The following is a 25,915-nucleotide window of genomic DNA, read 5'->3' on the forward strand; positions in this document are numbered from 1 at the left end:
CCAGAGTGAAAGAGGATAGATAACTTAAAAAATGGAACTGAAACATCTTTTACCTGCTGTGATTGCCCGTGTGGAAAGCAATACTGATGGCTATTAGAAAGTGTGGTAGGCCCACGACAAAGAAGTGATAAATGCTGGAGGTGATGGATATACCAACTCCCCTGTGTTGATCATTACACAATGTATACATGTATTAAAACATCACATTGTACCCCATAGATATGCACAATTATTATGTGTCAGTTTAAAAGAGAAAAAGAAAAAGAAGACCTAAGGTAACAGTATTGTTACAGAAAAATTAAATTATATTAGAAGTTGTGGTAGGAATTAGCAACAGGTACAAAAAATAAGGCCGATGAAAAACAAGGTAATTATTAACTTCAGGAAAAAAAAGTAAAAAGAAACCATTATAGTATGCCACAAGGTTCAACTGTGAATAATAGTTGCATTGAAATAATAAAATAAACACTGTATGTAGGTTTGATAAACATGTGTGTGTATACATGTATATATGCATGTATGTACACACAAATTACTTCTGTATGTACCACAAAATTAATGCCTTAAAACAACACATTATCTTGCAATTCTGCAAGTCAGTATTAAAAAAAAAAAAAAGATTCTCCTTACTAGGCTAAACTCAAGATGTTGGCAGGGCTGCATTCTTTTCTGGAAGCTCTAGGGAGAATCCATTTCCTTGACATTTGCAACATCTAGAGGCTGCCCTCATTCCTTGCCACATGGTCCCCTTCCAACTCCAAAGCCAGCAATGGACAGTCTTTTTCCCATCACAGTACTCTCTGCCTCATCAACATCTCCTGCTCTGACTACTTCCATCTTTCACTTCTAATGACCCTTCTGATTACACTGGGCCCACCCAGATAATCCAGGATAATCCCTTCATCTCTAGGTCATTAATTTAATCACATCTGCAAAGTCCCTTTTGCCATGTAAGGTGACATATTCACAGGTCCAGGGGATTAGGACCTGGCCATCTTAGGGGGGCCATTATTCTGGCAACCAGATACACAAAACATTTTTGAGGCTGGACACGATGGCTCATGCCTGTAATCCCAGCACTCTGAGAGGCCAAGACAGGAGGGTCACTTGGGACCAATATGGTGACACAGGGAGATCCTGTCTGTACAAAAATTTAGAAAATTAGCAGGGTGTATTGGCACATGCCTGTAGTCCCAGCTACTCGAGAGGCTGATGTGGGAGGATCACTTGAGCCCAGGAGGTCAAGGCTGTAGGGAGCTGTGATTGTGCCATCACACTCCAGTCTGGGCAAAGATCGAGATCCTGTCTCAAAACAACCAACAACAATTTTTTGAAACAATATAAAAAGAGTATTGTCAATATTTAGGGAGGATGGTTGAAGAGTAGAAAGGTTGGGCACGTAAGAGGATCTACTAAATAGGAAATCAATGGAAAATGTCTAAATAGATGAATCAAAAATATGCACCTTACTCAGAAATATGAGATGAAAATTGCTGGAAGAAACAGCTAAGAGAATCGAAAGCGGTTGCCTCTGAGAAGAGGATAAGGGTAGGAGTAGGCAAGGAATCACTGCATGTTGTTAGGAGGTTTTAGTACTATTCGACTTCTTAAATTATATGCATGTACTACTGTGAGTAAATAAAAATGAATTTTTAAACAGAGAGTGGGGATGGGAGAAAGGGCTTACATCCCAACTGCAGCCATCGGTTGCATTTGGCCTCCATTTCCTCCTCTATAAATAAGAGCGTAGCTGAGGCCTTTCCACCTCTGTTGTTCTATGAAATCATCACGTCCCACAGAATAACCATCATCAGCTCCTCACACCCACACAGAGTTCCATCACCAGCTACAACACTGGTACCTCCCTCTCCACCCCCCACCCTCACGAAATGTTTAATCCTACAAACGCATCATTCCCACTGCATCCAGCCCATGGGCAGTGCAAGTCAGTGCTGCCTGCATCCGTAACCACAACCCCCGCTCACTCAGCCCCTTCTCAGACCAAAGAGCCACATCTCCAACATCTCCTGGAGCCTCAGGGCTGCTCCCCTGCACCACACTGTCCCCACTGCCGTCCCCACTTCCTCACCAACCCCAGCCTCATCAGCACCCCCGAGATGACCACCCAAGCCTCCTCTCCATCTTCAGATTGAGAGACTGCTGGCCCCCCTGCCACCCCACAGTCTCTCCTCAACAAGGGCTTGCACATAATTATCCTCTTCCAAAATCAAAACTGTCATGGCCCACAAACCTAAATCCTCACTCCACCAAACACGATCCCAATATTCTCACCCCAAGAGCCCCTTCTACTCCATCTCAAGTTCTCTGTCTGAATGGCTGAAAAATATCTGAGCATTTCTGCAGCAGGTCCTTCTCCCTCCCTCTGCTTGAATTCTCCTTTTCCTCTAGTGGACTCTGGTTGTTCTGCTCTACCTAGACGCCTTCCCCTCCTTCCTGGTGGGAAACGCTCCTCAAGGGGTTTTGGTTGTGCCTGTGCTGACCTCAACACCCACCCCAGGCAAGGGGTGAGCATGTGACCAGGCAGAGCCAATCAGAGGCCTCCCTGGAACCTTTTCACCAATGCGATGGAAAGATGCTAACACGGTCGATGTGAGTCAGGGGCTGCCGGCTGCTGTCTTCCCGCCATGTGGGTGAGCCTGCCTGGAACGAAGAGCTCAGAGATGAAGACAGAGGGATAAAGCATTGAAGGCACTGTCTGGGCCTCTGGTCTTGCTGTTTCTGGAGGCAGGGACATACATCTCTGAACTTCCGGGTGCTGTGAGCTTTCACTACTTTGGTATGAGTCTATGACTTGTGGCTGACACCCTCTTGACCTAAGGGCCAATCTCAGTCCCCTCCAGGGCTCTCTGGGAGGCCAACTGTGGGGCTTCCAACACTGGCCTTATATCTTACCAGCTGTGTGGCCTGAGGCAAAACTGTGCCTCAGTTTTCTCAGCTGTAGAGTGGGGGAAAGAACTCTCCACCTCACAGCGCTGCTGTGAAAATTAAAACGGAATGCCCTAAAAATGCTTCCAAGAGTGCCTGGCAGAGAGAAAGTACTCAATAAATCTTAACGATGATGACTCTCAGACTCAACCAGCGCGCAGATTTCTCTCCTTTCTTGAAATCCCTGGAGTTCCTCTAAGTGGCCTTCGCTCAGGCAGGAGCTTGTACTTAAGCTCCTCTGACATGCCAGGCCCCGTGAGCAGAGCTTTACAATGTCAACATCTCATTAATCCTCACACCTCACCCCAACCCTTTGAAGTGGGTACTATTTTTATCCCCATTTTCCAGATGAGAATAATGAGGTATGGAGAGATTAATAAAACTGCCCAAGGTCACACAGTGGGTAAGGGGTGGAGCCAGACACAGTCCAGGTCCGTCCCACTCAGAAGCTCACAGCTCTCCACTCCCTCTCTCACAATCCACAATCAGCATGTGACTGCTGCAGATCTATATTAACTTTGGGCACGGGCTGGCCAGAAAACAAAGTTTCCAGTCAGTCTCTCTTTCCTGGTCAGGCTTGTCTGCAGCGGGAGCGGGGAAGGAGGGCACTGCAGCTTTCTAATCACAGTATTCAACGCCCTGCCCAATGCAGTGGTCATTCACTCATTCATTCATGCAGCTATTTCCTGAGCACCTACCGTGTGCCAGGTACTGTGCTAAGGAACATGCACTGTCCTGTTCAATCCTCAAAACAATCCTATGAAGCAGGTCCTATTGTTATCCCCATTTTAGAGAAGACACGGAGACTTAAAGAGGTTTAGTGTCTCTCTAGGGTAGCACAGCCGGAAAGCCCCAGGGCAGGATTAGGAATCCAGGTCCATGTGACTCGGGACCCCTTGCAAACGTGGCAGTTCTTGGTCATGAATGGGCGCGCTAAACACAGATCTCAGAGCCAGCGCCATGATCAACCCTTTTTGCCTCTGGGGTGACCCTGGCCCACAGATAACAGTCCCATGGCTAAATTTCCTACTTGAGCTTAGGAGGAGATGCAAATGGGTCCTGCGGGTGACAGAAGGCAGCAGAGCTTCTTGTGCCCCAATCATCTGCTAGGGTGGGGGTCAGCTGGGGGCCAGGAGAAAGCGGAGGAGACCTCCTAGACAGAGATGTCTATCTGTCGACTCTTCCCCCTCCTGTCACAGCCTCTCGTGGTCATAAGACTGGAGACGGATAAGGAGGAGGGAGAGGGAGGGAGGTCTTGGTGCCATTTTCCAGTGAGATGGCCATCACTATTCCATCGCCCTGACTTTCCGAAACATCACTTGCACCCAAACCACCAGCTGTCCATAGAATACCAAAAGCCACTGGTGACAGGCCAGCAGTCCTGCCCTCTGCAAAGCCCATTTATCTGGCTCTAGAGTCACAATAAGACGGCTTGTGGCTCTCACACCACTCTCGAGGCCATGGCACCACCAGCACTGGCACCACCAGCAGAAGCACTTATGATCACACCAAACCTGCTGCCACTACGGCGGCCACATGGGAGTCTGAGTCAGACTCCTTTGCTCACACTAATGGTTGCCATGACACAGCCCCAAAAGTGAGCGGGTGGGGGGAGATTTATACCTAAAATAGATGCTGTTAAGGAGCTGAAGTTGTTCTCAGGAGCCAAAATGAGCCAACACAGACTTCCGTAAGGCAGCACCCATTTCCAAGTGCTGCAAGCCAGGAGAAGCCCTGTCTAGGGGTCACACGTGCTGTGAGTCAGATGGGCTTCCCACGGCCTGGGGCCTGGGAGTCAGGGGCACAGCATGGCCAGGCTGAGAGCCCATGTGAGGATCAGACACATGGTCCTGGATGGGGTCTGGCAGCGACCATCATGGGTCTGATTTTATCATCCCCAGCAGAAGCGGCCCACGGTCATCTGCACGTTTCTCTACTTTTCCAACCTTCTCTACAGAATGGTCCACAGCTGCCAGCTCCAGAGCCTCTATCACTTAGCCCCCTACGCATGGCCCTCTTCCCCCATCCCACAACTCTGAAACCCTCTGGGGATGCTGACTGTCTTCGTCCTCGGGGGAGAATGCTCCCTCCAGGGACATATCACAGTGCTTTCCCTGGGAGAGAAGGCACCCACACGCACTTGGCTTTCTCCATCTCCTAATGCCACTGAACTGACAGTGAAAAAAAGGAGTTATGCCACTGTGTGGAGTGATTGATCCTAGTTACCAAGGAGAAAACTGGATTGCTGATCAGCCACAGAGCCAAGCAAGACTATGTCTGGAACCCAGCGAATTCTCTCAGGCACCTCTTAAGAACTTCCATGCCCAAAGGAAAGCTGAATGGAAAGTTATGGTAACAACAACAACAACAAAAGTGGGATAACTAAGGATTCAGGTCCTTTGGGAATGAGGGTTTGGGCTACTCCACCAAGTAAAAGAAGCATGACCTGCTAAGGCTCTGGCTGAGTGTGAAGGAAATACAGAATGGGATAAGAAGACAAGGAAGCCAGTAGCAAGTGTAGCCTTGTGAACAAATGCAGAAAGCAGGCCTCTAGTGGTTTTGCACACTTTCTATTAACTTGATATGTATGTGTGTGTGTGTGTGTGTGTGTGTGTGTGTGTGTGTGTGTGTTTGCAATACGGTAACCATTTTCTTCTTTTTTTTCTCCTTCCTATTGTTTTCTATACAAGCTGTTGACAGTTAACTTTATAATCTAGTGTTTAGGTAACAGAATATTCAGTGGGACTGTGACTGACTTTGAGAAGTTATTATAGCCAGGGATTGATAGAGTGATGGTTGGGGATCTCTGGGGAAAGGGTGAGAATTTCATAAAAAGGATAACTGTCTTGAGAGGTAGACATCTAGTTGTTCGTTTTTGTATGGCAGTTCAGATGTTGTAAAAAGGTGCAAATAGAAGCTGTGTAGCCAAAGGGGAAACTGAGCCAGTTATCAATTTATTCGCCCATCATTACCTGTGTTGTGAAGATGGAGCTGGGCCCTTTAACTACTTTTCCTTTGTCAGCTGGCACAACTGTGGAGGGCACTGAAGAGGCATTGAAGGAGGAAGCGGGTTTCCTTTCTAGACCCGATGTGCTCTTGTTAGGTTCCTGCATTGTATACAACTTCTCTAGCAGTCAGATCTTGCTGCATGGGTGCTTTCCAGCATCAGGGTCTTGCCAGATACGAAGCTTCCCAGCACCCAGCTCCTGTGCTGTTGCAGCTTCTCCAGCACCCAGTCCCTATGGCATGCAGCTTTCCAGTGCCCAGCTCCTGAAGGAGTGCCAGGCTCTTGCAATGCAGACAGCTTCTCCAGTACCTGGCTCCAGCAACATATGTCAGTCAGGATACCCAACAGCCAGAAGCTTCACCCAGCACTCCCCTGGGAAAACTTAGCAGCGGTGTGCTTCCAGCAAGATACCTCCCACAAACAACTTTCCTTGGGACCCAAAAAGATGGGTTTCCAGTAAATTCCAGAGGGTGAATTTCCAGCAAGTTCTGCCAACATGGCAATTACAGAGACGTTGCCATCCAGGGAGCCATGGCCACACCCTCTCCATCAAGGTCTGGATCTCAGCCCTTGCAGGGCCTCTTCCTTGGGCACTCTGTGGCAACCCTAGAGGTAGGGGCTGTTCTCATAGCTATTATTTTTGTATTCTTTGGAGTTATTTTTACTTCTTCCTAGCCAATTCCTCATTATTCTAATCCAATTAGAGTTAATAATTCGTTATGTGAAACTTTCCTTGTTCCAATCACCACGTAGTTTCTGTCCTCTGAATGGACCCTGATGGATACAGTCACCCATGGCCCCAAAGGGCCTTTTTCCATCCTCATTTCAACATCCTGGCCAGCTAATCATTCCCTGCTTCAAGCACTCACTCAACAGCCATTTCTTGAGTGCTATTGTGGAGCTGGGCCCTGGAGTGAAAGGAGACCCTGCTTCTGGAGCTCATCAGCAACTGCCTTCTCTGTGTTCTCTCCCAGCTGTGACTCCATGTGGCTCCTTGCTCCTGGGTCTCCAGCCTCAGATTCTGCAGCTCTGTCTCTGGGGCTGGCTGGGAGTCTTGATCCCACTTCTGCACGGTGGGCGCTCCTCAAACGTCATGTTCTACTTTCAGCTTTTCTCTAAATGTTCTTCCTCTAAGACACCTGGGCATAAGTAACATAGACCTCCTTCTGCAAGGGGCTCCATCTCTATTTATTTTCGTCCCAAATGGATGATTTGCAGTTGCCTAAAATCCTACTCTTCCAGAACATGCTTCCTTCAGAGCTGGCTCTATTTTCTGGCTTTTCCCTCTATGTGGAAGTAACACTCCCCTCCCTTCAGCTGCCTAAGCCCCAAACCCTGGAGAAAACAGGTCCCACCTTTCCCCTGGGTCCTCACATCCAGCAGGTACCTGGTCCTTGGGCTTCTCTCAACCCCCTATTCCCTCCAGGCCCTTTGTACCTCTTGTGTCTGTGGCACAATAACCTGGTAGATCCCCTGTAGCGCATCCACCTGCCTCTGGCATCTCTACCTCCCACCCCACCCTCTCAGCAAAGATTGCCCACACATGGCTCCCTCTATGAAAACCTATGATGCCTGATGAAAATTTTAAACAATTGATTGTGAATGTACTAAAACCATCAAACTATACACTTATATGGGTGAATTGTATGGAATGTGAATTATATCTTCAAACTATTATTTTAAAAAATCCTGTGATGCCAAAGATTTTCACACATGGTAAAATATACACTCTGGCTTGGTCTCACGAGGGCTGGCTACAATGCAGCCTCCGCCCACTGCTCTGGCCATGCCCCCACCTCTCCCAGCTGCATCATTCCAGGCCCGGCTGCTGTCCCGGAATGACACCCCTGGCTCCCACCCTCTCCCTCAGGGCCCACTCAGCTCCTCTCTCCCAGTCCTTCAACCCAACATCTCTCCTCCCCCACACACTGTCCCCTTCTCCTCCACCACCCACCCAGGGGTCATTGGGTGTTCCATGCATATATAGATGTGTCTGATTTCCCAAAGAGACGAGGTCAAAGTTCATGCCTTGCCTCTTGCTGCCCATCGTCCCCCCCGCCCACAGCTTGTCCCCCACAACCCCATTCCGGGTGACCCTGGAGGCAGAGAGGACTGTGTGAAGTCACTCCCAGGCAGCTGCAACATCCCCAGCACAGTGCTGCGGTGCCTAGAGCGACCCCCCACAATCCCCATTCTAGGGGTCGCTTCGCAGAGCCCCCAAGGCACTGCGTCAGTGGAAAGGCCATTTGCAGGAGCTCCGAGGGCAGAAACATACACCTGCCATGGGTCTGCAGGCTCACCTGCCCCAGATCCCCAAGGTGAAGGGGGTGGTGAGGGCCTAGGCTATCAGTGAACCACAGGAAACAGGGGGGCTGAGTCCTTGTTTAGCCTGTGACCACCCTCTCCCCACACTGCCCATGGCCACGCTCTCCCAACCCCACTTCCTAGACCAGCTCCCTCTCAGGTCAAAATCAGGAGGACCCCAAAAGGGTCTTCAGGGCCTGGGAGCGGCTGTTGGGGCTCAGTCCCCACCCCCATACACTTCAGCAGGAAGGAGCTCGCTGCTCTCAGACTTCCCACAGGGCCGCCTTTCTCCTCCTCTGTCCCAACAAAAACAAACCATTTGTGGAGGGGCCGAGGGAGGGAGAAGAGCCCAGGGTTCCAAGCAGCACATCTCAGAACCACAGGGCCCTGCCTCCAGCAGTCCCCGCCTCAAACCCTGGCTCTGTCACTCGGAGATTCGGGCCTCAGTTTCCCAAGTTGTAAAGCGGGGTGAGAAACAGTCCCTACTTCATAAGTCTATTTTAAGATAGGAGGGAATCTGAGTCGAGTGTTTAACACAGGGCCTGGCACATGGCAGACACTCAATAAATGTTCATTTAAAAAGCATTATGTGCTTGATCAGAAAGAAAGGCAAGCCACATGTTCTTAGGAAACCTAGACTCTGGCCTCAGACCACGCCCCGGAGTGGCTTGTGCTCCTCCTAGAAACGGCTGCTGTGCCAGGGTCACCCTCCCAGCTAATGCCCCTAAGTCTCCAGCCCAGGCCCCTTGCCACTAGAATGGGGAATGTATTTACTAGAGAATTTCAACCTGCCACTGTGGCCTCAGGAATCTCTCCCAGTCAAGCAGACCACACACGCACACACACACACACACAGAAAGACACATACAGACAGCCACACAGATACAAACACACAGACATAGAGGCACACACAGAGACACACCTAGACACATGCAGAGATGACCCAGGTGCGCACTCGCACACACGTGCACAGCGCCCCTTGTGCTGCACACGCCGGGGCACCTGGAGCCAGAGGATCCTGGGCGGGCCTCCCGACACAGGCACATGCGTTGCACATTTCACCTACTGTATGGGCCAAAGAGGCATTTGGAAACCAGCTTGGGAACCTCATAACCATTCATAACATTGTTCTGAGAGAAAACACAAAACATTGCCCTATAAACAAACATTTGCAATAGAATTCCTCCAAAAGCTTGGAATTGCCTGTACTAGAAAACTAACAGAGCAAGAAGAGAAAAACCACATAAACTTGGTTTGCCTCTGCAAAATTAATACCAATTACAAAAACATTTATGTGAACTGCTTACCATTTACACCTAATTACCATGCAGCACAATTATGCATATCATTAAGGGTATGCCAGATTAATTATGCTGTACATTTCATTTGATTACACCGCCACACCCTGAGTTCATGTATGCCCCACTTCCAGGGGGCTAGTCCTGCAGCATGGCTGCTTGCACAGGTCTGCACAAACCAGAGAAACGTGGATTTCCACATTCAGATGGACCGCAGCCCCCACCCCACCCCCAGCCAGAGACAGCCCGATTCCCGCCCGGCCTTCTTGGCAACATCAACAAGAGCCCCGCTGCAAAGCCATCTTCCCACCAGATCCTCCAGAAAGCAGAGATGCTTCAAAGATCTCCCCAGGGGTGTGGCTGCATGTCAGAGGGCCACCATACAGCCCAAGGGCCGTGATGTGTGGCCCTCACAGAGGAAGCGGCCCTCTTGGCCATCTCCTGAGGTCTGGCTCTGAAAGCAGGGCAGCCTAGCCCATGTCCAGGCCAAGTCCCTCCCAAGCTCATCTCCCAGACCCACCAGGGCTGTGTGCCCCTATCCCCTGGCACACTGAGCCAGCTACAGGGCAAGGTCCCAGCTGTGGTCCCACTGGGTCCTGCAACTTCCCCCCGGCACCATGCCCTGTGCTCTCCTGGACAGCTCTGCACAGACCCTCCCTCCCCTTATTAAAAAGAGAACAGGAACTGAACCCCAATAACTCCCATTTAGCTCAGTAGATGCTCTTCAAATACACTGGGTGAACCAGGTTTGCAGGGAATAATTGGGAACAATAGAGTCAATAGAACATGATGAATGGACCTTCCCAGGAAGGGGGAACTCAAAACTGATGGAGGGGACAGGAGGAAACAGGCTTCTTGGGAGGCAAAGAACCAAAGGAAGTGCAGAAGCGAGGGAGGGAAGGAAAAAATATCCAGGTTTAGTCCAAGAAGCAATGCTCAAAACAAACAAGAACACCAGCCTGTGAAGTTATGTCCATTTTACAGATGGTAAAACTGAGCCTAAGAAAGGTTGAGTCATCTTCCAACGACACGCAGCCAGGAGGTGGCAGGGCTGAGGCAAAACCACCATCTGTCCAGCCCTCAGCCTGGTGGCCCCGGCATGATGCCACACTGCTCCTGGCCTCTATCTAAATTCAATGATGCTGACAGGGCTCACATCATTTGTCGAGAAATTCTTTGGAAATAGCCTTCCACATTATCCTTCACATAATACACATAAGCCTCCTTTCTATTTTAGAGGAACAGTTTTTGCTTCTTTTCTGTTTGCTTTCCAAAAATGCTGTCCCCAGCTTGTTCCTCCAATCTCTCTCCACAGACCTGCCTCTGAATGGAGAGTGATGGGAAGGCGGGACAGCTTGATATCAACTTCCAGCCCACCCAAAGATACTCAGAGGGTGATGAGACTCACCGCAGGTCCTGGGTGGAGGGCCAGGGTCTAGGTCTTGCAGCTCATCTTTTAGGGAAATCACTGAGAAGCAGAGGCCCTAACTCATCAGCATTCCCAATGCATGGGTGTAAGCACCTTCCTCAAAATCTTCCTTCAAAAATCTGCAGGGGTCCTAACAGTTATGGACCAAAATGTACCTGCCTTTCTCATCCATCACACCAGGCACCCCGCCCCCAGGCCTTATGACTCAGGCTCCAGCCTCCTTCTGCAAGCCTGGCCTGGCTCAGGTTCCCCCTGGGGAAATCCCACCCACCCTCAAGCCCCAGCTCCATGTGGGAGGCACCTCCTGCTCTCTCCGACTCCCCCCAACCTGTGCCCCCTCCATGAAGGGCATCCCCACCCACACGGTTGGCAGAGCTAGAAACCAGACAGCCACCCCAACTCCCCTCATTTCTTTTATCCCAACTGTTCCTACTGACTGCACTTCCTGAATGTCACACCACGCACGCCCTGTCCAGGCCCACATTGCTGCCCTGGACTTCTGTGCCAGCCTTCCACCTGGGCTCCCTGCCCCTAAACCCTATTGCCCGAGCTCTCCTCCTCGACGCCCTAGAATTATCCTTCTCAAATACAAACACCAAGCCCGACGTCCGTGGATGGATAACATCCCGCCTTCCATGGTCCTCCAGCCCAGGCCCCCGGCCTCATACCCCATCATTCCCTATACTGCAGCTACATGGGGCCAAAAAGTGCTGCTGTCCACCAAGCTAACTGCTCCCTTCCCTTCGAGACTCAGCTGAAGCATCACCTCCTTTAGAAAGCCCTTCTAGATCTTCTCTCCCCCTGAATCCAACTTCCTTCTCTGAGCCCCGGTAATGCCTGGACATGGTGTGCCAGGGGTCCTTCCGCCCTGCCAGACCCCCACCTAAGCTGCAGTCTCCTTGAGATGAGCGTGAGCCCTTTCATCTAAGCAGCCTGTGTCTGGCACACAGTGGGTCTCTCTTGGATGAACAGATGAACATCATTTGTGGATCTGAAGCAGGGACCTCTGGAGAGAAAACTCAAGCGCTGCCAGGCCTGCCAATGTGGGGGCAGCATCTCACCACGTCAGGCCCTGGCTCCCTCCGATTCCAGCATCTGACCATGCCGGGCCCTGGCTCCCTCCGATTCCAGGCTGCTGGCAGGGTGTTGACAGAAGAAAATGCAGAGGTGACTGACTGCCCAACCCCACTGGGCTTCCCAGCTGAGCTTCCAGTACCAGGCAGGGCCCTCAGGCCACCACCAGTTGGGCTGGGAACCATCAGCCTGTGCGTGGATGGCAACAAGCACCACATTGTTGCTGGTAATAAAACCATTAGGAGCCCTTGCTGCGTGCCAGCTGCCAGACCGGGCTGTGGTCTAGACCCTCCCATGCCTTCAGGCCATGGGGTAGAGCCAGAACCCAGCAGAGGCCACTCTCTGCTTAGCTCCAACAAGACCAGTGGGCAGAGAGGAAAGGGAAAGAGGGCCCAGGCCTTGAGGTAGCTACTGGGTCCCCACACGGACGAGGACTCTGAAGAGATAAAAAAAGGTACAGGCAAATCCTGGCTTCACAGGAAGAAGTGGAGGCTCAGAAAGGCTAAGAGAAAATGGTACAACTTATTGGCAGCTGGAAAAAGGGACCTGGGTCAGACAACGGAATGTAAGGAGGACAGAGACATCTCTCTCTGTCCCTGCCACTCCCTCGCGGCCCCTGACTCCCAGCCCAGAGTCCACCGTGGGCTTGGGGGTCATTCTCAACTTGATGATCTCTTCCCCTCACCGTGAGGGGCCATGGGGAGGACAGGCAACACTTGCAGGGTCTGTTTTTCTTTTTCTTTTGAGACGAAGTCTCACTCTGTCGCCCAGGCTGGAGTGCAGTGGAGCGATCTCAGCTCACTGCAACCTCCACCTCCTGGGTTCAAGTGATTTTCCCGCCTCAGCCTCCAGAGTAGGTGGGATTACAGGCGCGCACCATCACACCTGGCTAATATTTGTATTTTTAGTAGAGACGGGGTTTCACAATGTTGGCCAGGCTGGTCTCAAACTCCTAACCTCAGGTGATCCACCTGCCTTGGCCTCCCAAAGTGTTGGGATTACAGGCGTGAACCACCGCACCCGGCCACTTGCAGGGTCTTACAGAGCAGCAGGGCTTTGTGGGGAGGGTCACCCTAACCCTCAGGCAGCCCTGGAATGACCCCCATGTAAAGAAAAGCAGCTCATGCCTCCTGAGCACCTTCTCTGTGCCAGGCACAGTGCTAGCTGTTTCATAAAATATTGTATGTCATTCAGGCAACCCCTGTAAGATGAGGCTGCTATTCTTATCCCTGATTTACAGATGAAAAACCTGCAGCTCCAGGTGGTTTGCGGCCAGCAGCAACTGAGCACGAATGGGGCTGAGACAGTCCACCAGGTCGGCCTGACTCCCCAGCACCTTTCTTGCCCTGCACATCTGTCCCCTACCAGCCTTGGACCAAATGGCTGGTTTGTAGAGGGGCCAGTTCTGTGCTCGCCTCCAAGTCATGGGTCCTTTTATGTCTGTTCCTGCCTTATTCCAGGAGCAGGGCCAAAAAAGTGCACAGACCCTTCTCACGTCCTATTGAACAGGGGCAGCCTCAGAGGAAGGGAAGCTCCAAGAGGTACCCATGGGTGAGGTGGGGGAGGGGAAGGTGGAAGAGGGTGGTAGGTGCTGTTGCTAAGCAACCAGCCCTGAGCTTCCTGGGGTAGCAAAACGACTGCAGACGGAAGAATTGCATTTGCCCCCACCTCACCTCTCCACCCCATCGTCTGGGTAATCACTACCTGCTCAGCGACCCCTAGATCAGAGTTGAACCCATGTGCCAAACAAGTTCCTAGACACCCCTTCGTGGGACCTTCTGAAGCCCTACTTTGTCTCCCTTGGGTGTGGCCTCCCAAGAGGCTCTCACTATGCCAGGGCTGGGTCACCTGAGCTCCATACCTGGACCAGGCCCCAGTTATACCTCCAGTTCTCCAGGAACCATTTGGGTCACAACAGCCCATTAGACTGATGCTTCTGGGGAAGACCCTCAGTGATTTGTTCTCCACCTTGGGTCAGAAATGAGTTTCAAGTCGCCATCCTATAAAGCTAACTTTGTCCCCTGTCCCTGGCATGGGCTGGGGTGCATGCAGTCAGCGGCCTATTTTCTGCTCTCACCTAATCCCTACCAGCCTAGGCCTTTGCACAGAAGCCTTAATATCTGCGATATTTCTCCCTGCAACCTTTCCGGAAAAGACAGGTACCTGAGTAGGCTTACCCCTTGCTGTCAGTCTCTAAACCAGTTTCTTATCCATTATAAAAAAGAGTCCATCCCTCAGCCTTAGGTGACTTAATTCTTTTTTCTACATTCTTATCCACAGGCTTTTAAAAAGTGTAGTTTGGCCGGGCGCGGTGGCTCAAGCCTGTAATCCCAGCACTTTGGAAGGCCGAGACGGGCGGATCACGAGGTCAGGAGATCGAGACCATCCTGGCTAACACAGTGAAACCCCGTCTCTACTAAAAAATACAAAAAAAAAACTAGCCGGGCGAGGTGGCGGGCGCCTGTAGTCCCAGCTACTCGGGAGGCTGAGGCAGGAGAATGGCGTAAACCCGGGAGGCGGAGCTTGCAGTGAGCTGAGATCCGGCCACTGCTCTCCAGCCTGGGCCACAGAGCGAGACTCCGTTTCAAAAAAAAAAAAAAAAAAAAAAAAAAAAAAAAAAAAAAAAAGTGTAGTTTTATTCTTGTTGTCATTAAGAAAGGAACACAAGTTCATTTACATTTTTTCAAAGAAAACAAAAGTGTATAAAGTTAAAAAGCAAAAACTTGTTCACAGGTTTGTGTGTATCTTTCCAGAACAACTTTTCCACGCGTGTACAAACCTATACATGTGTATATTTGTATCGATTTTAAAGAATTTCACAAAAATGAGATTAAGCTATGAACATTTTTTTTTTAACCACAACACTACTGCATGGGGATCTAACGCATCAGAACAGATGCACTTACCACCTTGTTTCCAAGGCTTTTAGGGAATCTAGGTGGATTCCCCTTTACCTGTTCGTTTATTTAGTACTTCAGGAACCTATACAGGTAATCGAGTAGGCCTTCCAGAAGCCTCCTTCCAAACAGGTTCTGCTCGATGGGGTACTGGGGGAATCCCACTGGCTTGGCAGGGGCAGCAGCGAACTCGCCCGTGTCTCCCAGGGTCCTCCAAGGAGTGGTGGGGGAGGGATACTCCGAAGGCCTCCCACCCCCAGGCCACGGCCCTTCCCAAGTATTCCCCAGGACACAGCCCACACTCAACAGCTTAGTGAGCCGCAAATCTAACCCATGCCCCATAATCTCCTCTTTAAGCATCTTTTTACCTTTTCAAGGAAGGATCACTGGAACCCATGACCTAGCTGATCTATCAGATCTCGAACATCTGCACCGAAATCCCTCCCCTTTCATTACAGCAAGAAGAGCACTAGACTAGGAGTCAGGAGACCCAAGTTCCAGCTCTCTGGTTACTGGCTGTAAGAGATGGTCCTCCGTCCCCTCTGTGCACTCAGACGGGGCATCTAATAACTGGCTCAGAATTAAAAATGACCTTGACATTTGAAACAGAAGCAGAGAGGAGAGATCAATAGGGATGGTGGCGAACAGGGCTGTGACCACAGGAAAGAGAAAATGGGAACCTGGTCATATATCTAAATAAGGCTGGGCAGCCTTAAGGGTCAGAGAGGACCACGGCAGGACAGGAGTAGGCAACACAGAGCTACTGCTGAAAAAAACAAAAAATCCACTCTATACTGGGATTTAGTTAGGAAAGCCCCAGGCATCTGCGCCTCCCTTACCCCGACCCCGACTGCCCACCAAGCACCCTTGCTGTCCTCCAGACAGGCTGGTGGCCTGTGATGTGTTCAGCAAGGGAGATTTTGGCCCAGGAGGCCCTGCCCACCAGCTGTTCTTGCAGGGGGCTGCCAGGCACCTGCACTCATGCCTGGGGGCCTGGGCCATCTGCAGGGCACCTCCCTCTGGGTTGGGTGGCTTGGTTCTGCCCAGCGAGTGTGTGTTCGGGGGCAGGGTCAGGCTGCAGAGACAGGAACCTGACGTCTCCACCCCCATTTCCCTGGCACTGGCAGCCCCTTGCAGGAATGTTCTGGATGCTAGGGCACCTCAGCCTGGTGGAGTAGGCAAGGGGGTCATGGAGACCTCTGCAAGGCCAGAAAAGGGACCCTTCTCCTCCTGCCACATCCTCACCATGACTGCTATCACTCGCACACAGACCAGACCTGACCCTGGCCTCCCCCTTAATTGTCACAACCCCCTGGGGTCAGTGTAATTTAAACCCTGCTCTGTTGCTCTCCAACTCTGAGCTCTTAAGCTCTGGTCTATGGAATAGAAAGAATCAGGATCCGACACCAAATGAGCTCATTTGGCCCCTTCCCCTCCCTCCCTGCTGTCCTCTCTCCACCCCCACCCTGCATTGGCCGCCACACTCAGGCAGTTCAGAGCCATTCTCCTTAGGCCACAGAGGAGTTCCGGAGTGCAGGGACCTGCTCCCCAAACCAAGGCAGGGCCTCAGCGTGGCCTCCAGCACAACCCAGGCCCCAGTCCACCTCCCAGGCACTTGAGCCACCCACAATGATGCCCTGCCCCTGAAGGCCTGGCTTCCTCCCTGAAGTCCCACTTCTGTGCTCTGAGGCGCTTCTGAGATGCCACCTCCTTCAAGGAGCCTTCCCTGATGGCCTTAGTTGGTTGTGACCTCACTCTCCTTGGGCACTTTATTTCTCCCTCTCCAGTGACCCCGGTACCACTCTGCAGTCCTTCGTTAGCTGGGCACATCCTAAACGCACCTTGTCCCCTCAAAGCCAGCACAGGGCATGGCTTACAGGAAATGCTCAGCACATCTCTGGAAAATAGAAGTGAATACAGTGGCAAAGTGCTGCTGCACTCAAGATAGGATGAGAATAACGAGCTGAAACTACAGCGGGAGGGATTTCAGGTGGAAGCAAAACAACCTGTTGACATGCGATTTGTTCAACTCAACAGATTGCTAAGTGGCGCCGAGGAGCCTCCCACCTCCCAGGATTTTGAATCAGAATCGGCACTTTCCTCATCTGACCAAGATTCTGCAAAAGACACAGGAAGGTGGATGAGGCTTCTTAGAGCACTTCCTGCAGTGCTAGTCCACGTGAGTCGCCCAAATGATGAAAACAGACACAGCTAACAGGAGGGCTCCCGCTCTGTTAAGGCTGTAACGCACATCATCTCACTCCATCCTCACAACCACCTGTAGGCAGAATCCATGCGCACTCCCATGTTACAGGGGAGGAAACTGAGGCCCAGGGAATCGAGTTGTCGCCCAAGTTCCTGCCGCTGGGAGGTGTCAGAGTGCAGCTTCCTGTGGCTCAAGGGCCTCATGCTGCCTTGACACTGGCTCATGTGGAAGCAAGTCCTACCCATCCACAGGCAGTGGCACACCATGTACACGTACATCATGCACAGACACACGGGCACTGAACCTCGTCTTGCCCACACACTTAGCCAAGTGGAGGCAGGCTCGGACACAGACATAAATCTCAGGCTGACACTTCAGGGATCTCAGATTTGGTTATGTTTTTAGGGAAAAATCGTCAAAGAGAGAAATGATTGAAAATGAGCCCTCAAAATTAAAGTGGAAAGGAATGTGGCACCTCTGGTAGACCATTAAAGCCCCGCTCAGGAACAGCAAAGTCCCTGCAGAAACCCAGCCTCAGGCCAGGTGGGCTTCTTATGGGCTCTCTGCTCATCTACTACTATTCAAACGGAAGTGGAAGCTAGTCTCTGAGTGCTGCAGCATGGGGAATAGCACTGGGGTACATGCTCTGGCCCTACCTGCTAGAGGCCAGAGACACATTCAACTCCCAGTGGGGCATGGGTTGGGGAGGACATGAGCACCAAGTCCAGGACCCCAGGCCAGCAAGTTGGAGGCAGCAGGAAGTACCCAGGGAGAGGCATGTGACCGGCACGTGAACGGCCCTGCAGGCCTCAGGCTCTGGGTAGCATGGACAACCCTGAGAAGAACTGGGCGCCACCTCCCACAAACAGTACCGTACCCAGCACCAAGAGCTCTCAGAGCTTAAACTCCTCTTTCAGCCTGCAATTGTAAGGTTTGGGTTCTAAGGCTGACATTGCAGGCCCAAAGATGGGGAGAGGGTTGTCTGTTTTAACTCACCCATTAGAGTCCTCTTTCTACCTGGATCCCAAAAAGAGAAGCCTTGGGGGAGTCTGGCTCTTGCTGGGAAAGAACTTGGGTCTTTCAGGGAGGTGTGAGCCTGAGGAGCTGGCCTGTAAGTAGGCGGTGGCCACTGGGCAGCGACGCACAGCAGCAGGGGGAAGGGAGCCCAGCACTAACGCTGCCTCGCTGCCTCGCTGCCTCGGGGAGAGGACAGGATGGCAGTACACTCCCCTCATTCAGCAGACTCCCTCGGAGGCCTCATCACTTGTCCAAGGGACCCAGGGAGGCAAGGCCCCTGTTCCCTGGAGATCACAAACTGAGAGGGGGGACGGACACATGCAGCAGCCCAGGTAAGAGGTGTAGTGTGGGGCGTCTTCCCCCGAGCGCAGGCCTGGCTCCACTTCTTCCTGCCAGCGACCCTGGACAAGGATTTTACCATTTGTCCTGTCTTCCTAGCTTTTTGAGAACCACTGGCAGAGGTGGGTGTGAAAGCGATAGTAAAACATCCATAAGGGACTGAGGAGCTTACTGTGAATTGGACTCGAAAAGGAAACCTCAGAAATTATCCACACACAGGGATTTATACACAAACCTACAGAATACACACGTGCTGAGGCTTAAAGGAAGTTGTACTTTTTACACCCTCTGCAGTCGGACGTGACCAACTCGTCTCTTGCAGGGACCCTCCTCACACTGCCTCTCCTTCCCAAGCCCAACTCATGTGGGGGCCCTGATCTCTCTTATATCTCCTTCTCCTTGGAAGCCTTCCCCTATTACTGCCATGTGCAGAAAAACAGACCACCCTGTCCCCATTTCTGGGCCTGAAATTCCACCACTAGAATCAGAGCCATAGAATGTCAAAGCTGGAATGGACCTTCCGGCTCTAGTCCAACCCCCACCCCACAGAGGAATCCTGTCCGCAGACACCCTGACAGATGGCTGCTGGCGTCCTCTCCTAGGCTTCTCCAGGAAGGACTCAGAGGGCAGCCCTGTCCCTGTGGACCAGTCCACTCCTTGAGTCTAGAAGGAATTCACCTTTCTTGGGGTCAGTCTCCTATGGAAGGAACTGGTGCCTGGGTGGGGTAAGAGGGAAGTTTGGTCGGCCTGAATCCGCAGCTGCTTATCTGGGGAGGAGCTGCACAGAGGAGGGGGACCCACCAGGGAGGCAGGCAGGTGCCAGAGCTGCTGCACAGGCCGGCCTGGGCCCTCGCCTGGAGCCAGCACATGTGCACACACAGACTCCCACCTTGACAGAGCCACCTGTCACAGCCCAAGCAGGGTCTTGGGGGAACCTGGAGGCAGAGGGGGACCATTTTGCCCCAGAAATCCAGCAGGAACTCCCCACAACCCAACTCTCCAAAGGCAGGCAGCTCAGAAAACTACCTGGTGATGGCCCCTGCCAGCCAACCAAAGAGGGTCCCCCGGATGCCTGGCCCCCCAAATTCCACAGGCCAGTCCTAACACCCAGGCAACAGCAAGGCGAATAGCTCCCCTGGCTGCAGCTGTCACATCTGCTCGGGAGGGAGGGAATAGGCGACACTGGAGCAGCACCTGATCCCAGGATCCCTTCGTAGCCGCCCGCCCAGGAGGCTGTTCAGCCGCTGGCAGCCTAGGGTGAAACATGAAGACTGAGCAGGCCCCCTGGGATGCTGATGGCAGTCTCTGGGCACGGCAGTGAGGGGCAAGTTGGGTCACAGGGTGGAGGGCTCTTCTCCCCAAGGCTTCTGTCCCAGCTGGTTTGGAGCGGGGGTTGCTGCGCGGCTGTGGGGCCCGGCCCTGCCCACCCTCCCGCCTGCCGCAGGCCAGAGCTGCCCTGCTGGGTGCCAGACGCCATGTTGGGTCAAGGTGCAGCCACAGGGGGCTCCCCTCAGGAGCGTGGGGGAGGCAGCCCCTGGGAACCAGAGGGCACCGCTCCCCGCCCAGGGCGCCGACACCTCCTCAACTGGCCGTGCAGCGGAGAGAGGGTGCCAGGACGGAGGGGATGAGGAGAGGGGGATAAATGACAGAGGGGCGCTGGGACGGGAGAGGGTGCCCCCAAGAAGGGAGGCTCCAGGAAAGCGAAACGCAGTTTGGCAGTCCCAGGGCCGCGGGCCCCAGCGATGAGGGGCTGGGGGAGGCCAGGGGCGGGCCCTGGACCCGCGCCAGCCCGGTCCGCGCCGAAGGGGAGGGAAGGCAGGGCGCCCTGGGGGAGGGGAGCTGGGGTGAGGGCGGGACACGGACCGCCGCCGCCTGCGGCTCCGAAGCTCGGGGTCTCCCGGGGTGCGGGGACGTGGGGCGGAAGACCCCGCTCCGCAGCCGCGGCGAGGCCTCGTCCTTCACTGTGCAGATGCGAAGCTTTCAAGGACACGTCTGCACCGGCCCGGCGGGGTGCGTGTGCGTGAGTGTGTCCGCGTGCGTGGGAGTGTGCGCGGGGGGGGGGCGGCAGGGGCGACCCCGGGCGTCCCCCTCTGGGCCACTCCCGGCCCGGGCCCCGCTGCTCCCACCCCCGCGTTTTCCGGCCCCCGCGGCCCGGGCCCGGGCCCGGGATCCTCGCCCGCCCCCGCCCCGCCCCCACATTGCGGCGCCGCCACCGCGGCCGCCCCGGCACCCACGGCCCGCGGTGGGGACAGGGAGGAGCCAGGCACGACCACCCCCCTCTGTGCCGCCGGCACCCCGCGGGGAGGTGTGCCCCCCAGGCGAGTGCTCTCCCTGGCTCCGCCGCCCCTCCCGGACCCGTCGGCACCCCGCACCCCCAGCCACAGGTGGCCGGAGGAGGATCGCGGCGCGGCGCTGCCCGCCCCCGGGGGCCTCCCGGGTCCCCCGCCCCGCGGGGCAGAGGAGGGCCGGGCGCCGGGGGGAGGGGCGGGGGGCCGGGTCGTGCCAGGCTGCCATTTTCTGCCGCCGCCGCGGAGCCTGCGCGGGGCCCGGCCCCCGCCCCCTCCCTCGCTCCCCCGGGCCGCCGCGGGGGCCGATCCTTCTGGGTCGGGGTCCGCGCCCTCCGGCGCCCTGGCCGCGGGCTCCAGGCGGGGCCGCGGGGCGGGGGCAGAGCCCGGAAGGCGGGGGCGGCCCGGCCGGGGCCCCTGCGGCAGCGCCGAGCCGGGCACCGCGGCGGAGGCCGGCGGTGGAGGGGCCCCCCGCGGCATTGTATAGACTTGAACTTGAGCCCGGAGCCGGGCGGGGGCGGGGAGGGGGGGGTCCGCGCCGGGAGCGGGCGGGACGGGAGGGGGCGCCTGCCGAGCCCGCGGGGACATAAACAAACCCTCAAATCCCCCGCGCCGCCCCGGCTAGCCCGACCCGCCGTCCCCGCCCGCAGTCCCGGCCCCGCGGGAGCCCGGCGCCGAGTTGCGGGGGTCCGGGAGCGTGCCCCGAGCCGGGCACTGCCCGCCGCGGCGTCCTCCGCCCGGCTCCCCGGCTCCCCGCCGCCTCCGGGCCGGCCTCCCAGGCCGCCAGCAGCGGCGCTCATTACCGTGTGGCCGGTGGGGTCGGGCCGGCCCGGCTGCGCGCCCTGGTGCCGCGGCGCCGCGTCCCGGCTCGTCCTCTGCTCTCGCCGCCGCCGCCGCCCGCGCGCCCTCCCTCCCTCCCGGCCCGCCTGCCTGCCTCGCTCGCTCGCTCCCTCCCTCCGCTCGCTGTCGCGCTCCCTCTCTCCGCCTCCTCCGCCGGGTCCCCCCCTCCCACCCCTTCTCTCCGCCTTCCTCCTTCCCTCCCTCCGGCCGCCCGCGGGCCCAGGCCTCCGCCCGCCGCTCGCCCCCCGCGGCCGCGCTGGCCCCGGCCCCGGCGCTGCGGAGCCGGCCCGGGAGGCAGCGTCGACTGGGGGGCCCCGGGGCGCCGCGGCGGGAGCGGCCTGGGCGCGCGGCCGGTCCTAGCGCCCTCGGCGCGACTTCCCGGCCTCTGCGGCCCCGCCAGGGTCCCCGCACGCCGCTTGGCGGAGGTCCGGACCCCGCACCGCCCCGACCAGGGTCCGGGCCCCGGGCGCCCCGCCTCGGCCGCGCTCCCGGCCACTCAGAGCCCCTCGAGTCGGAGCCGAGCCCCGGGCCTCGCTGCAGCCCTCCCCACGCGGGGCGCCCCTCTACCTGGCGCTGCTTCTGCGCTGGGTCCCCGCATCCAGCACTGGCCGCAGGGACAGCGGCCCCTCCTCTCCCCGGGCCGGTGTCAAGTGCCTCCCCCCGCAGCCCGCGGAGCCCCCGGCGGCCTTCGCCCTGCAGTTCTCCCGACCTCCGCCAGAGTCCACTGCGCTCTGCCTGCCTCAGCACTGGGGCTGGGGACAGCAGCGCCGGCCCATCCGCGCCGCAACCCCCAGCCAGGTGCCGCCGCGGAGTGGAGGCCACTCAGCTCTACAGGGCCAAGGTCGGAGCGCCAGGCTCCTCCTGGCCGTCCCGCAGGCTACAGAGCTTCTCTGAGATGAGCTGCCCTGAAGAGAGTGAGTTCCACGTACCTTGAGTTGTCCAAGTAGAGTTGGGTGCCCTCAGTTGGGCACTGGAAGACTGAAAGATTTCATGAGGTGGGAGGTTGAACGAAATGACATTGAAGGTGTCTTCCAGCTGGAAGATTCTGTGCATGCCTACACACCGCCCTCACCCTTTCACCGTGGGGGCTGTTCTCCTTCCCCATGGAGCACTCAGGGATCCAGGTTCCTGACTTGAGGCATCTCTGTCTAATTCCACCAGCACAGCCACTGTGTGCTCCTCTCGCTCCTCCAGCAGCCGCTCTAGGACTTGGGGCTGGGCCCCTCCACCCCTGCCTCCAGGCTCCTTGCGCGCCCCCGCACCCCACCAGCCACTCGCAGATCTGAACCCCGAATTCTACTCAGCACTTCAACTACATCACAGTGCCCTGAGCTCCCTGACTGGCGGGTCCCTTCCCAGGGACCCGCCATCCTACTTGTGGGCAGGGGCCATCCTACTTGGTGGTGGTGGGACTCACTTCACAGTGAAGCGGGTCCTACTTTTCCCTTCTCCCCATGCAGCCCAGCCCCCACCAATGCCACCCTTTTAGCGTCACAGAACGGAGTTGCCAATTTCTCTGGGACCGGGAGCTGACCGTTCATACAGAAGGGAAGGTTTTCCTTCGGGAGGTCCTCCAATGCTTCCAGGTCCCTCGTCTCCCCAACCCCCGCCCTGAGCCTCAATATCTGAGACCAGCTTCTAGGCCATAGTTCTGGCCGTTTTCATTATCACCCTCACTCAAGTGGCCACCCCGTCCTACTGATGATAGGCCCTGTTGTCCATGGTCCCCACCGGCCCAGAGACTCCCAATGTTCTGTGAGGACAGGCGCCAGGTCTGTCATACCTGTAGCCCAGCACTTGTGTTAGGAGATTCTCAGTAAACCTTGGTGAAATTAACATGTGACCCTCCTGGGCGCTTCGCTTTCTACATCAGGAGGGACCTCGGTGAACACTCTAAATGGCGCACCAACTTGGCAAAGGAGAAGACCATTTTTAGAAGGATGACTGAGTTACCTCTGCCTTCATCAAAGACTTACATAACACTGGCCCCAAACAGCAACAACTGTTTACTGAGTGTCTACTACGTACCAGGCACCAGACATGGCATTTTCCCTAGTCTTCACCAGTCCTGTGATATAGTTTGTACTACCCTCATGCTACAGATGAAGAAACTGAGGCTTAGTCTTAGTCAAAGCCATACAGTTGGGAAGTGGCAGAGTCAGGATTCAAAGCTGGGTTCGTTCGGCTCTGAAATCACCCCACACACAATCTTTTTTTTTCTTTTGTTAAGGAACAGTCTCGCTCTGTTTCCCAGACTGGAGTGCAGTGGAGTGATCATGGCTCACTGTAGCCTGGACCTTCTGGGCTCAACCAATCCAATCCTCCTGCCTCAGCCTTCTGAGTGTCAGGGACTATAGATGCTCAGCACCATGCCTGCCTAATTTATTATTATTATTTGTGGAGATAGGGGTCTCTTTATGTTGCTCAAGCTGGTCTTGAACTCCTGGGCTCAGGTGATGCTCCCAACTCAGTCTCCCAAGGTGTTGGGATGACAGGCATGAGCCACTGTGCCCAGCCCACACCACACTTTTGAAACATAGTTGCTCTTAAGAAGCTGAAATTCAGTGGGTGCTGTGGCTCACGCCTGTAATCCCAGCACTTTGGCAGGCCAAGGCGGGTGGATCACTTGAGGTCAGGAGTTCAAGACCAGCCTGGCTAACCGTGTCTACTTAAAATACAAAATCAGCAGGGCATCATGGTGCATGCCTGTAAACCCAGTTACTCGGGAGGCTGAGGCAGGAGAATCACTTGAACCTGGGTGGCAGAGGTTGCAGTGAGCTGATATTGTGCTACTGCACTCCAGCATGGGTAACACAGCGAGACTTTGTCTCCAAAAAAAAAAAAGCTGAAATTCTCATGGCCATGATGAGCAAATGTAAATTTCTATTCAATAGGGCTATTTATGATGACATGATTAGGAGTCACCAAAGTCACTTAGCATGGTAAAGTATGTAACCTTGGATGTATGGGTTGCTGGGGTCAAGAGGCCCAAGGTGACCGTGTTAGGGGGTTTATGTCTATTAAGAAACAACCATTTGGCTACAGGGTTGGTTCCAGGCCCTGACCCTAATGTCTTTGATCCCAAGAGGAGGCATGTCTGTGCTAGCTAACCCTCATCACTGCACCTCATACTCAGGTTAACTCAGGTTGGTTTAGCCTTTGGGCTTCTACATCCCTCACTTGTGTCTGCCCCACTGTGTCCTCGTCAGAATCCTGGCTGATCCTAGATTATCTGGGGTACAGGGCAGTATCAGGACAGGCTAGGATGTCCTGCAGTAACAAACAACTCCAAATCTCAGTGACTCAAAACCACAATGTTTCTAGGGAAAACAGTATGGTGGTACTTAAAAAAAAATTAAACAGAATTACCATATAACCCAGCAGTTCCACTTCCGGGTGTACAGTCAAAAGAATTGAAAACAGAAAATTTTTTTGTTTTTTTTTTTGTTGTTGTTTTGTTTTGTTTTTGAGATGGAGTTTCCCTCTTGTCATCCAGGCTAGAGTACAGTGGCGTGATCTCGGCTCCCTGCAACCTTCGCCTCCTGGGTTCAAGTGATTCTCCTGTGTCAGCCTCCCAAATAGCTGAGATTACAGGTGCCCACCACCATGCCTGGCTAGTTTTAAAATTTTTAATAGAGACGGGGTTTCACCATGGTGGCCAGGCTGGTCTCGAACTCCTGACCTCAGGTGATCCACCTGCCTCAGCCTCCCAAAGTGCTGAGATTACAGGCGTGAGCCACCATGCCCGGCCAAAAGCAGAGATTTGAATAGATATTTGTACACCAATGTTTATAGCAACATTATTCACAATAGCCAAAAGTGGAGGCAACCTAGATGTTCATCAGCTGATGAATGAATAAGCAAAATGCAGTCTATACACATAATAGAAGATGATCTAGCCTTAAAAAGGGAATCCTGACACCTGTTACAACGTGCGTGAACCTTGAGGATATTATGCTAAATGAAATGAGCCGACACAAATGCACAAATACTGTAGGATTCCACTTATGTGAGGACCCTGGAGTAGTGAGACTCATAGAGACGGAAGTGGAATGGTGGGTGCCAGGCGCTGCCGGGAGGGAGAATGGGAACTTGGTATTTAATGGGGGTACAGTTTCAGTTTGGGAAGATGAAAAAGTTCTAGAGATGGATGGCGGTGGTGGTTGTACTTATGCTACTGAACTATACACTTAAAAATAATTAGGCCGGGGGTGGTGGCTCATGCCTGTAATCCCAGCACTTTGGGAGGCCGAGGCGGACGGATCACGCGGTC

At 54.4% G+C, this 25,915-nt stretch overlaps 1 protein-coding gene across 4 annotated transcripts in view; it reads right to left on the bottom strand.

The window, feature by feature from the left end:
* The window catches only part of DNMT3A (DNA methyltransferase 3 alpha), a 110,260-nt gene extending 87,895 nt beyond the window's left edge, over window positions 1–22,365 (bottom strand). For 2 of the 4 annotated variants that reach the window (XM_030920873.1, XM_030920870.1), the window contains exon 1: window positions 21,606–21,723. The gene's annotated coding sequence lies outside the window, so the exon portion shown is untranslated. Of the gene's footprint in view, window positions 1–21,605; window positions 21,724–22,209 lie in introns of those variants that run through there. The other 2 variants (XM_010383013.2, XM_030920872.1) reach the window with 2 other exon arrangements.
* Window positions 22,366–25,915: the final 3,550 nt, after the last annotated feature.

This window comes from Rhinopithecus roxellana, chromosome 17 (assembly GCF_007565055.1).
Source record: "Rhinopithecus roxellana isolate Shanxi Qingling chromosome 17, ASM756505v1, whole genome shotgun sequence".
NCBI lineage: Eukaryota > Metazoa > Chordata > Mammalia > Primates > Cercopithecidae > Rhinopithecus > Rhinopithecus roxellana.